Source organism: Microcaecilia unicolor, chromosome 4 (assembly GCF_901765095.1).
Source record: "Microcaecilia unicolor chromosome 4, aMicUni1.1, whole genome shotgun sequence".
NCBI lineage: Eukaryota > Metazoa > Chordata > Amphibia > Gymnophiona > Siphonopidae > Microcaecilia > Microcaecilia unicolor.
This window is the reverse complement of record NC_044034.1, coordinates 96196289-96209510: the sequence shown is the minus strand read 5'-3', so window position 1 is coordinate 96209510 and position 13222 is coordinate 96196289.

The window sequence follows — 13222 nt, the reverse complement described above, 5'->3', positions numbered from 1 at the left end:
ATTTTTCTTAATATGACAAATTTTCAAAAAATTACAGTTTGCTTTTCAAACTTGAGCAATTTATTATTACATTCACATAATAATTTTTAAGAAGAAACAGTTGCAAAATTAAAGGACTTTTGGACCATGCTGGTATATGAGAGTTAATACATAGTCACTGAGCTGAAATTCTTGACTCCATAATTACTGAGGTTCCTCAGAATTTTACGTTGCAGTAATATATGTTGGCATGGTTTGGCTACATTAGAATGTTTTTTGCATATATATATTTTATAAAGGCAACATACACGTTATCTGCTGGATTCTATAAAGATCACCCAAATTTGAGCACGGATCCCAAATGTGCAAAGAAACTAGTCAATTAGGTGCCAACAATAAGTTATTAGAGTTAATTGGAAATAATTATGAGTTATGCTCACAGCTGCCCTATCTAGCCCTATTGTACTCATGGACACATGTATTTCATAGTGCACAACCTAAACAGGGCGTGGCCATGGGAGGGGCATGGGCATTCTCAGAAATTAGGTGCGATGTTATAGAATACTTGGATTTCTGTGCCCAACTGATGGCAGTTGGGCAGAAGGATTTACATCAGGTTTCAGCCTCGTGCACAAAGTTGGGCGCGGGAATCTGCTCTAAGTGCTATTGTGTAAAGATTGCTTGGCGCTAAGCAACCTTCATAGAATTAGCGCTTGGTGTGGATCTTTCCAGCATGTAACTTTGACACCATTTACTGAATCCCAGCCCTTGGTGCCTTTACAAAATAGTCTCCTAGATTCACTCACAATAGTGCACAAAGGCCCTCAAATGAATTTGCACCTTCTTCAAAGAGGTGCATGTATATGCCAGTAGGAATCAATGTATATGTATCTATTTTATATTTATTAGGATTTTTTTTTTACTGCCTTTTTGATGGAATTTAATCAAGGTGGTGTACAGTAAGAATAAGTCAAATATAAACAATAGACAATTACAGCAGTAACAATATTCAAATAACAATAGAGAATATGGTATAGTACACTACTTACAATGTCAACACAATACATAATAAAACATTTTAATAGACAGTGTAGGGCATAGGAGCCGACTCTGGGTGATGTGAGTGCTTGAGCACCCCCAATATTGAGAAAATTCCTTGTATGTGTCCAGGGAAGGGTTATTTCCACTGGGCTTAGCACCCCCAATAATTTTGAAAAGTTAGCTCCTATGGCGTAGGGTATAAGCAAAGTTGGAACATATAGGGCCTCTTTTTCAAAGCTGCACTACTGATTCTCGGTGCAGCAATTGAGAGGACGCCCATTCAATTCCTATGGACTTCCTCTCATTTGCCGCACGGGAATCAAGTGTGCAGCTTTGTAAAAGAAGCCCATAGATAAGAGAATAAGAGGAGCTAGAAAATAAGGGGCCTATTTTATAGAAAGATGCATATGAGGTCAGAGGTGATTAAATATCTCAGCTAGGGTAGGAGTGGATAAGATACATGCATAAGTGGTGATCCTACCTGAATTTCACCTATTCTCCCTCCCTCCTGTCCCTGGAATGCTGACACATATTACACAAAAGTATGCGCCATATGTCAATAGCATTTATGTCTGTGCATGTATACCCTCAAGACCATTTCATAAGGGGGGGAGAAGACATGGTTAGAGCAGTGGGTTGAGAACCAGAGCAACCCGGTACAAATCCCACAGTGGATCCTTGTGGTGTTGGGCAAATGACAACCCTCCGCTACAGGTACAAGCTTAGGGCCTCTTTTACTAAACTGCACTAGTGATTCCCGGCACAGCAAATGAGAGGAAGCCCATTTGATTCCTATGGGCGTCCTCTCATTTGCCACGTGGGAATCACTATTGCAGCTTTTGTAAAAGGGGGGGAAAGGGAAATGGGAATTGATATACCGCTTTTCTGTGGTTTTTGCAACTACGTTCAAAGCGGTTTACATAGGGGGGCATATTTTCAAAGCACTTAGCTTTCCAAAGTTCCATAGGTTGCTTTGAAAATATGCCTCATAGTATATACAGGTACTTATTTGTAACTGGGGCAATGGAGGGTTAAGTGACTTGCCCAGAGTCACAAGGAGCTGCAGTGGGAATTGAAAAGAAGCCCTTAGATTGTGAACTGTCCAAGGACAGTAAAATACCTATTATACCTGAATATAACTTGCCTTAAACTGCAACTGGAAAAGACAGGAGCTAAATTCAAAATCCCTTCCCTAACACGAGCTACTTACTACTACTACTACTACTTATCATTTCTATAGCGCTGCGCTACTAGACATACGCAGCGCTATACACTTGAACAGAAAGAGGCAGTCAAATAAGGGATAAGGGAATTAAGGTGGGAAAGATAAAACATACAAGGGTACTGTACAAGTGAATAGGGATTAGAAGTTAAAAGCAGCATCAAAAAGGTGGGCTTTTAGCATAGTCTTGGTTGATATCCCAGAATACTGGGATAGCAGTATCAAACCAACACCCCTGGAGGAGTGGCCTAGTGGTTAGAGCACCAGTCTTGCAATCCAGAGGTGGCCAGTTCAAATCCCACTGCTGCTCCTTGTGATCTTGGGCAAGTCACTTAACCCTCCATTGCCTCAGGTACAAACTTAGATTGTGAGCCCTCCTGGGACAGATAAATATCCAGTGTACCTGAATGTAACTCACCTTGAGCTACTACTGAAAAAGGTGTGAGCAAATTCTAAATAAAAAAAACATCATGGACAGATCATTTTCTAATTTAAGTTTTCCCTAAGTGACCACATGAAACACTTGGCACCCCCCAGGGTTTGGAAGGAGTTCAGAGACAAGAAAAATCTGACTTCTGAGATTTTCTTAGAGGTCTTGGACGATCCATATGTGGATGAAAAGACAACTACAGTGTCAGAACAGGTTGATATCTGGAATGCACACAACTAACACATAAGTCCTTTAGAAATTATCCTCAATATGTTCCAACAGACTAGTAGCAGCTGTTAAGGTATTGCACCGATTTTTAGACCAAACAATGGTGAGTTGAAGTGAAAACAGCTAAACAGAAGAAGCCTTTGGTCTGTTTAAAAAGTAGGTAACGCAGCCTACGTCTCTTTTTTTATCAGACACTTGTTTGTACAATGCACTAGGATTTGGCATTGATTTAAGCAAAGTTTTAGCAAGATAAAAATGTAGATTTCAAAACCCATTCAACAGCAAATGTCAAAGGTTTTATCTGTGTCTTGATTAATTCCTTTTTCATAATTCTAATGCCTTTTGTCTACCATTAAATCTTTCCAAGGCCATAAGAAATTAAACATAGGCCCAGAAATCAACTTACATTGTGTTAATCTGTTCTCTTGCTAATCCTGCCATTTATTTATTTATTAAGATTTATTTACCAACTTTTTGAAGTTCACCCAAGGCGGTGTACAGCAGTAAGAAGCTGGGTACAGGAATCCACTCTGAGTGGGCCTTTTACAAAGGTACACTAGTATTTTTAGCGTGCACTAAACACTAGAGATGCCCATATATTCCAGGGGCAAAAATTTGTCTAATCATTTGGTCCGCTCCAAATTTTCAATCGAACAAAAAATAAATTTTTTTAGTATAGAAGGACACAAACCTTGTGGCCATTGCAAAGCATGTCCGATGTCGATAAGCGGTAAAACCTGGCAACATCCCCAAACTTCAAAAATATACAATCTAGACGTCACGGGGCTGAATGGACGCCTGAGATTTTAGCTCCTGCACTTCCTTGCCTCTATTTGCTTCATCCACCGGCATCCACTTCCATATTCATCACTGCTTACTGTGGAAAGGTCTTGGTGAGTCCGAGGTTGCCATGAGCAAACTTTCTGTGTCACAGCACAGGGAGGGCGAGTGCCATTCAGTGAGACAGCTGGCTAAGGGTCTATCGCGCCATGTGTCTACTGCTCCAGGTCGATCATCTGAGTCGGATTCTGCTTCCTCCCACACGACCTGAATTAAGTGATAAGTTGTGGGGAAGTAGAACATTTGCATAGGTTGCTGAATCAGCTTCAAAGAGCCTGTTTAAAAGAGGCCCCTTAGATTCAAAACTATATAAAGAGGAAAGGTCCCACTGAACTTTCTTTCTGAGAAGTTCTGAGAGAAGAGGACATTTCTCTGGTAAGTGAACGCTACTTTGCTTTGTGCTTTGGGAACTTAAAGATTGGGGTTTAAAGGAGGAATTGTAGGTTAGTGTTAGGCAAAAATAAAAATATAAAAAGCAAATTTTGATAACTAATCTCCATAGTCTTTTCCACTTAGTCTTAAAAGCTTTGTACCACAGCATTAACAGATAGATTAGAATCTAACAGCCACTGCAGGATCTAATTTAGTGTTCCCACCCACCCATCCCTAGGACAACTCTTCATTTATAGTCAGTTATTTTAATTAGGGTAACAAGCAAGGAGTGCTCTTACAGAGTTTTAAATACATTTCATTACCATCTAAGAAGGAAACACTAAATAAATCACACAATATACTACAGTGGGGGAAATAAGTATTTGATCCCTTGCTGATTTTGTAAGTTTGCCCACTGACAAAGACATGAGCAGCCCATAATTGAAGGGTAGGTTATTGGTAACAGTGAGAGATAGCACATCACAAATTAAATCCGGAAAATCACATTGTGGAAAGTATATGAATTTATTTGCATTCTGCAGAGGGAAATAAGTATTTGATCCCCCACCAACCAGTAAGAGATCTGGCCCCTACAGACCAGGTAGATGCTCCAAATCAACTCGTTACCTGCATGACAGACAGCTGTCGGCAATGGTCACCTGTATGAAAGACACCTGTCCACAGACTCAGTGAATCAGTCAGACTCTAACCTCTACAAAATGGCCAAGAGCAAGGAGCTGTCTAAGAATGTCAGGGACAAGATCATACACCTGCACAAGGCTGGAATGGGCTACAAAACCATCAGTAAGACGCTGGGCGAGAAGGAGACAACTGTTGGTGCCATAGTAAGAAAATGGAAGAAGTACAAAATGACTGTCAATCGACAAAGATCTGGGGCTCCACGCAAAATCTCACCTCGTGGGGTATCCTTGATCATGAGGAAGGTTAGAAATCAGCCTACAACTACAAGGGAGGAACTTGTCAATGATCTCAAGGCAGCTGGGACCACTGTCACCACGAAAACCATTGGTAACACATTACGACATAACGGATTGCAATCCTGCAGTGCCCGCAAGGTCCCCCTGCTCCGGAAGGCACATGTGACGGCCTGTCTGAAGTTTGCCAGTGAACACCTGGATGATGCCGAGAGTGATTGGGAGAAGGTGCTGTGGTCAGATGAGACAAAAATTGAGCTCTTTGGCATGAACTCAACTCGCCGTGTTTGGAGGAAGAGAAATGCTGCCTATGACCCAAAGAACACCGTCCCCACTGTCAAGCATGGAGGTGGAAATGTTATGTTTTGGGGGTGTTTCTCTGCTAAGGGCACAGGACTACTTCACCGCATCAATGGGAGAATGGATGGGGCCATGTACCGTACAATTCTGAGTGACAACCTCCTTCCCTCCGCCAGGGCCTTAAAAATGGGTCGTGGCTGGGTCTTCCAACACGACAATGACCCAAAACATACAGCCAAGGCAACAAAGGAGTGGCTCAGGAAGAAGCACATTAGGGTCATGGAGTGGCTTAGCCAGTCACCAGACCTTAATCCCATTGAAAACTTATGGAGGGAGCTGAAGCTGCGAGTTGCCAAGCGACAGCCCAGAACTCTTAATGATTTAGAGATGATCTGCAAAGAGGAGTGGACCAAAATTCCTCCTGACATGTGTGCAAACCTCATCATCAACTACAGAAGACGTCTGACCGCTGTGCTTGCCAACAAGGGTTTTGCCACCAAGTATTAGGTCTTGTTTGCCAGAGGGATTAAATACTTATTTCCCTCTGCAGAATGCAAATAAATTCATATACTTTCCACAATGTGATTTTCCGGATTTAATTTGTGATGTGCTATCTCTCACTGTTACCAATAACCTACCCTTCAATTATGGGCTGCTCATGTCTTTGTCAGTGGGCAAACTTACAAAATCAGCAAGGGATCAAATACTTATTTCCCCCACTGTATCCACCTTATAATTGAAAGAGAAAAACGCCTAGATTTCGACCCAAATCGGGAGATAGACGTTTATCTCACAAAAACGAATAAATCGGTATAATGGAAAGCCGATTTTGGACGTTTTCAACTGCACTCCATCGCGGAAGTGTACAAAGTTGACGGGGGCGTGTCGGAGGCGTGGTGAAGGCGGGACTGGGGCGTGGTTATCACCCGAACAGAGATGGGCGCCTTTCGCCGATAATGGAAAAAAAGTATGCGTTTGTAGCTAGAATTTAGGGCACTTTTCCTGGACCCTGTTTTTTCACAAATAAGGCCCCAAAAAGTGCCCTAAATGACCAGATTGCCACCAGGGGGAATCGGGGATGACCTCCCCTGACTCCCCCAGTGGTCACTAACCCCCTCCCACCACAAAAAATGATGTTTCACAACTTTTTATTTTCACCCTCAAATGTCATACCCACCTCCCTGGCAGCAGTATGCAGGTCCCTGGAGCAGTTGTTAGGGGGTGCAGTGGACTTCAGGCAGGTGGACCCAGGCCCATCCCCCCCTACCTGTTACAATTGTGCTGCTTAATGCTTAGTCGTCCAACTCCCCCAAACCCACTGTACCCACATGTAGGTGCCCCCCTTCACCCCTTAGGGCTATAGTAATGGTGTAGACTTGTGGGCAGTGGGTTTTGAGGGGGATTTGAGGGGCTCAACACACAAGGGAAGGGTGCTATGCACCTGGGAGCTCTTTTACCTTTTTTTTGTTTTTGTAAAAGTGCCCCCTAGGGTGCCCGGTTGGTGTCCTGGCATGTGAGGGGGACCAGTGCACTACGACTCCTGGCCCCTCCCACGAACAAATGCCTTGGATTTATTCATTTTTGAGCTGGGCGCTTTCATTTTCCATTATCACTGAAAAACAAAAACGCCCAGCGCACAAATTGTCGAATAAAACATGGACGTCTATTTTTTTCGAAAATACGGTTCGGTCCGCCCCTTCACGGACCCGTTCTCGGAGATAAATGCCCATGGCGATAGACGTTTTCGTTCAATTATGCCCCTCCACATAAACTAAAAGACACTTTTATATTAGGCTAATATCCTTAATACTGTAGCAAGTTTTAAATTATTGAAAAACTCAAAAACACTAAGATGGAGTCAGCAGTCCAGCAGCAAGAGGGGTGCTATCCAGTCTTTTTCATTGAGTGACACATGTATGATTATCTCCCAGTTGGTGAGATGTCATATGTGTGTGCCTGATGCAAAGAGCTCCTAGCTCTTAGAGAACGTGTCCGTTCTCTTGAGGCTAGAGTAGCAGACTTGGTGGAGCTGAGGGAGACAGAGAAATGCTACCTGTTCCACGCGCAGGGCCCAAGAGACAGGCAGAGCTCCGGAGTCTCAATGCGTGGATGAGACAATGGTGCAGGGAGGAGGGTTTTAGATTTGTGAGGAACTGGGCAACATTCTGGGGAAGGGGGAGCCTATTCCGAAAGGATGTGCTCCACCTTAACCAGGGTGGGACCAGGCTGCTGGCATCGGCTTTTAAAAAGGAGATAGAGCAGCTTTTAAACTAGAAATGGGGGGAAGGCCGACAGTCGCTCAAAAGCACATGGTTCGGGATAAGGTATCTTGCAAAGGTACCTCACAAACAGGGAAGATAGGGTTTCTGGATAGTGAGGTTGCGCAACAGACCGTGGTAGGCCAGGTGCCCTTAAATACAACTAAAGATCAGACAAAAGATGGCAAATCAGTAGTGTCCAGTACTAAGCATCATGCAAATAGGAACAACAAACATACTTTGAAATGTCTATATGTAAATGCTAGGAGTCTAAGAAATAAGATGGGAGAGTTGGAATATATTGCACTAAATGAAAAATTGGATATAATAGGCATTACTGAGACCTGGTGGAAGGAGGATAACCGGTGGGATACTGTCATACCGGGGTACAAAGTATATCATAGTGATAGGGTGGACCGGACTGGTGGAGGGGTAGTATTGTATATTAACGAGAGCCTTGACTCAGATAGATTACAAATTCAGCAGGACACAAATCACACCCTTGAATCATTGTGGGTTGAAATTCCATGTATAAAAGGGAAAAGGACGGTGATAGGAGTGTACTACTGTCCGCCTCGCCAGGATGAGCAGGTAGACGCAGAAATGATAAAAGAAATCAGAGACGCAAACAAAATGGGCAATGTGATAATAATGGGTGACTTCAATTATCCTAATATAAACTGGGTAAATGTAACATCGGGACACGCTAGAGAGGTACAATTCCTTGATGAAATCAAGGACAGCTTTATGGAGCAGCTGGTGCAGGAGCCGACGAGAGAAGGAAAAATTCTAGACTTGGTCCTTAGTGGAGCGCATGATCTGGTGAGGGACGTTATGGTACTGGGGCCGCTTGATAACAGTGATCATAATATGATCAGTTTTGATATCGACCTTGAAGTAACTATACACAGGAAGTCAAATACGTTAGCGTTTAACTTTAAAAAGGAGACTATGATAAAATGAGAAGAATGGTGGAAAAAAAACTTAGGGGGACCACTGAGAGGGTAAAAACTGTACAACAGGCATGGACGCTGTTCAAAAATACCATCCTGGAGGCCCAGGCCAAACATATTCCACAAATTAGAAAAGAGAGACGGAAGTCCAAAAGACAGCCAGCCTGGTTGAAAAGTGAGGTGAAGGAAGCTATTAGAGCTAAAAGAAATGCCTTCAGAAAATGGAAGAAGGAACCGTCTGAAAATAACAAGAAGCAGCATAAGGAGTGTCAAAGAAGCAAATGCAACGCGCAGATAAAGATGGCCAAGAGGGATTACGAAAAAAAGATAGCATTAGAGGCAAAAAAGCATAGTAAAAAATTTTTTCAGTATATTAAAAGCAGGAAGCCGGCAAAAGAATCGGTTGGGCCGCTGGATGACAGAGGGGTAAAAGGGGCGATCAAGGAAGACAAAGACGTAGCGGAGAGATTGAATGAATTCTTTGCTTCGGTCTTCAACGAGGAAGATTTGGGTGGGATACCAGTGTTGGAAATGATATTTCAAGCGGACGAGTCGGAGAAACTTACTGACTTCACGGTAAACCTGGAGGACGTAATGGGGCAGTTCGGCAAACTGAAGAGTAGCAAATCTCCTGGACCGGATGGTATTCATCCTAGAGTACTGATAGAACTGAAAAATGAGCTTGCAGAGCTACTGCTAGTGATATACAATTTATCCTTAAAATCGAGCGTGGTACCGGAAGATTGGAGGGTGGCCAATGTAACGCCCATTTTTAAAAAAGGTTCCAGGGGAGATCCGGGAAATTATAGACTGGTGAGTCTGACGTCGGTGCCGGGGAAAATGGTAGAGGCTATTATTAAAAACAAAATTACAGAGCACATCCGAGGACATGGATTACTGAGACCGAGTCAGCACGGCTTTTGTGTGGGGAAATCTTGCCTGACCAATTTACTTCAATTCTTTGAAGGAGTAAACGAACATGTGGACAAAGGGGAGCCGGTTGATATTGTGTATCTGGATTTTCAAAAGGCGTTTGACAAGGTACCTCATGAAAGGCTACAGAGGAAATTGGAGGGTCATGGGATAGGAGGAAAAGTCCTATTGTGGATTAAAAACTGGTTGAAGGATAGGAAACAGAGAGTGGGCTTAAATGGACAGTATTCACAATGGAGAAGGGTAGTTAGTGGGGTTCCTCAGGGGTCTGTGCTAGGACCGCTGCTTTTTAATATATTTATAAATGATTTAGAGATGGGAATAACTAGCGAGGTAATTAAATTTGCTGATGACACAAAGTTATTCAAAGTCGTTAACTCATAAGTAGGAGCCCCACTCATTCACTCATGCATGTGTAAGTTTCCTATGCAAATATATACTATGCAAGATACCCATGTGTACAGAAAGTAATACAGGAGAACCAATCTTTGCAAACCAGCACAAATAGCAAACAGACACAGCAAAGATGAAAACGAAAAACACAGTGTCAGTGATGGTGCTATAAAACTTTACTCAAAGTATGGTTCGACTCAACACAGGCCTGTGTTTTGTCCACATGGCCTGCAACAGGAGTCCAATGCCACTAAAGCTGTGTGTTGCAATACCCGTCAACGTTATCGATTTAAAACGTTGGCGATCCTGTCAAAGGGTCACTCATCTGAAATGTTGCTTATTCAATTCATGAAAAAAGTGTTTGATCAGAGCACTGTGAGCAACATTTGAAACGAGTGACCCTTTGACAGGATCGCCAACATTTTTAAATCAATAACGTTGATGGTTATTGGAATTCACAGCTTTAGTGGCATTGGACTCCTGATGCAGGCCAGGTGGCCGAAACACAGGCCCAAGTTGAGTCTACCCATGTATGCACGCATACATGCCTTTATGGCAGTTTTCTAAGCATTAAAAGACAGCAAAAAGAGGCAGTGATACGCAACTAAATGTAATTAAATTTGCTGATGACACAAAGTTATTCAAAGTCGTTAACTCACGACAGGATTGTGAAAAATTACAGAAGGACCTTACGAGACTAGGAGACTGGGCGGCAAAATGGCAGATGACGTTTTATGTGAGCAAGTGCAAGGTGATGCATGTGGGAAAAAAGAACCCGAATTATAGCTACGTCATGCAAGGTTCCACGTTAGGAGTTATGGACCAAGAAAGGGATCTGGGTGTCGTCGTCGATAAGACACTGAAACCTTCAACTCAGTGTGCTGCTGCGGCTCGGAGAGCAAATAGAATGTTGGGTATTATTAGGAAAGGTATGGAAAACAGGTGTGAGGATGTTATAATGCCGTTATATCGCTCCATGGTGCGACCGCACCTTGAGTAGTGTGTTCAATTCTGGTCGCCACATGCAGCGAAGGGCGACTAAAATGATAGCGGGGATGGGACGACTTCCCTATGAAGAAAGACTAAGGAGGCTAGGGCTTTTCAGCTTGGAGAAGAGACGGCTGAGGGGAGACATGATAGAGGTATATAAAATAATGAGTGGAGTGGAACAGGTGGATGTGAAGCATCTGTTCACGCTTTCCAAAAATACTAGGACTAGGGGGTATGCGATGAAACTACAGTGTAATAAATTTAAAACAAATTGGAGAAACTTTTTCTTCACCCAATGCATAACTAAACTCTGGAATTCATTGCCGGAGAACATGGTGAAGGCGGTTAGCTTGGCAGAGTTTAAAAGGGGGTTAGACGGTTTTCTAAAGGACAAGTCCATAAATCGCTACTAAATGGACTTGGGAGAAATCCACAATTCCGGGATAACATGTATAGAATGTTTGTACATTTTGGAAGCTTGCCAGGTGCCCTTGGCCTGGATTGACCGCTGTCATGGACAGGATGCTGGGCTCGATGGACCCTTGGTCTTTTCCCAGTGTGGCATTACTTATGTACTTATGTACTTATGTACGTTGCCCTCTCCCCAAGAAAGGCTTCCTGAAGGAACTAGCCAAATATCTGGAGGAGATCTGCGCCGATATTAAGGCCTCTAAGGTTGAAATCCTGGAGCACATGGATGCCATTAGTCATGATCTGTGGGAGCTAGGAGGCCTTGGAGGAGCAGGCTGACGAGCAGGCTGAGTGAGCTGCAGTTGTGGACTCTCGATTTTCCCAGTTGTTGGAGCAAACTGAGGAGCTTCAATACAAAGTTGATGATTTTGAGAATCGTGGACGCAGGCACAATCTCTGGTTCCATGGGGTCCCGGAGAATGGCAATATGGAAGATGTCCCCACTATAGTGCGCTCACTGTGTGAAAAAATCTTGGCGAAAATCTAGACTCTGGTGCAGTGGCAATAGATCGGGTACATAGAGCATTGGGGAAAACACTGGATAACAGACTCAGGGACATTATAGTGAGATTCTATTCATTTGCCTTTAAGGAGAACCTGTGGCTGCGGGCTCATCAACTGTCATCATTGGAATATAATGAAGCTAAGGTGTCAGTTTTTCAGGATCTTTCTTTGTTCACGCTAGCCCAGAGATGCGCTATGAAACCTCAGTTGGAGATCTTAATCAAGGAGAAGATTGCATATAGATGGGCTTTTTTGCTTTATGTTTTGTGATCAAGGGTAAACAGAACAGGCTTCGCAGTGTGTCGGAGGCTTGGAAGATTCTTGATGAGGTGGGCCTGACTACATCTGCTGTCCCGCTGACTAATTTGGCTCCCTCGACGAGGGCCAAGTTACAGAAGTGGAAGAGGGTCACTCAGAAGGCTAAGAAGCAAATGGCCCAGACTTGACTTTTTTTTTTTTTAGACTAGTCTCATGAATGTCCTGTCTGGAATCTTGTTGATGACTGGTTGTTCTTTTGCTTTAGGCTGTGAAGGGAGAATACGCGAGGTGTGGTGGGTTGGTGGCGGGTGGATGTAATACTATTCGGTGACAAAAGCATGGGTGGAGTGTGATTGGGGGGTGTGATTGGGAGGTTGGGGGGTCCGCTTGGTCCGGTGGTTGCTTTCTCCTGATTTCCCATAAAGTGCTGTGAGGTGCTGTCTGGGTGTATGAGTGTGTGTGTGTGTTGCGGGGGGGGGGGGGGGGGGGGGGGTTGTGATTGGGGGGATGCTGGGGAGGATAGGGGTACTAAGGGGTTGGAGGGGAGTTTACAGGGGATTTTGTGAGGGGGATGTCTTTAAATTTGCTTTAGTCTTGAGGGGTTCCCATGTTCCTATGGACATTTTGAATAGATGCCTGCCATGTGTCTGATATGAGTAAGGATTTAAAATTTTTGACTTACAATGTGAAAGGCCTGAACTCTCCTCAAAAGCGCCAAAAATTATTTAAGGAATTGTTGCATTTTAAACCACATGGGGTGTTTCTTCAGGAAACTCATTTGAGAAGGGACCATGAAAAATTATTATCACATCCTCAGTATCCCTCTGTGCCTCAGCGATTGATGGTTCTAAGAAGCAGGGGGTAGCAATTTTGCTCAACTCCTCCTTGCAGACACAGGTAGTTAAAATTCAGCATGATAAAGATGGGCGATTCTTGCTTTTGAGTCTCAGAATAGATAACTTGGTCTTTACTTTAGCCTCAATATACGTTCCCAGTGAAGCCCAGGGGGGTTTCTGAACAAGCTGGTAGGACACTTTACATCTTGTCCCAATGGTAAATTGATAGTGGGGAGGATTTCAATGTCACACAGCATTCTGAGTTGGATAGGTCGGGCC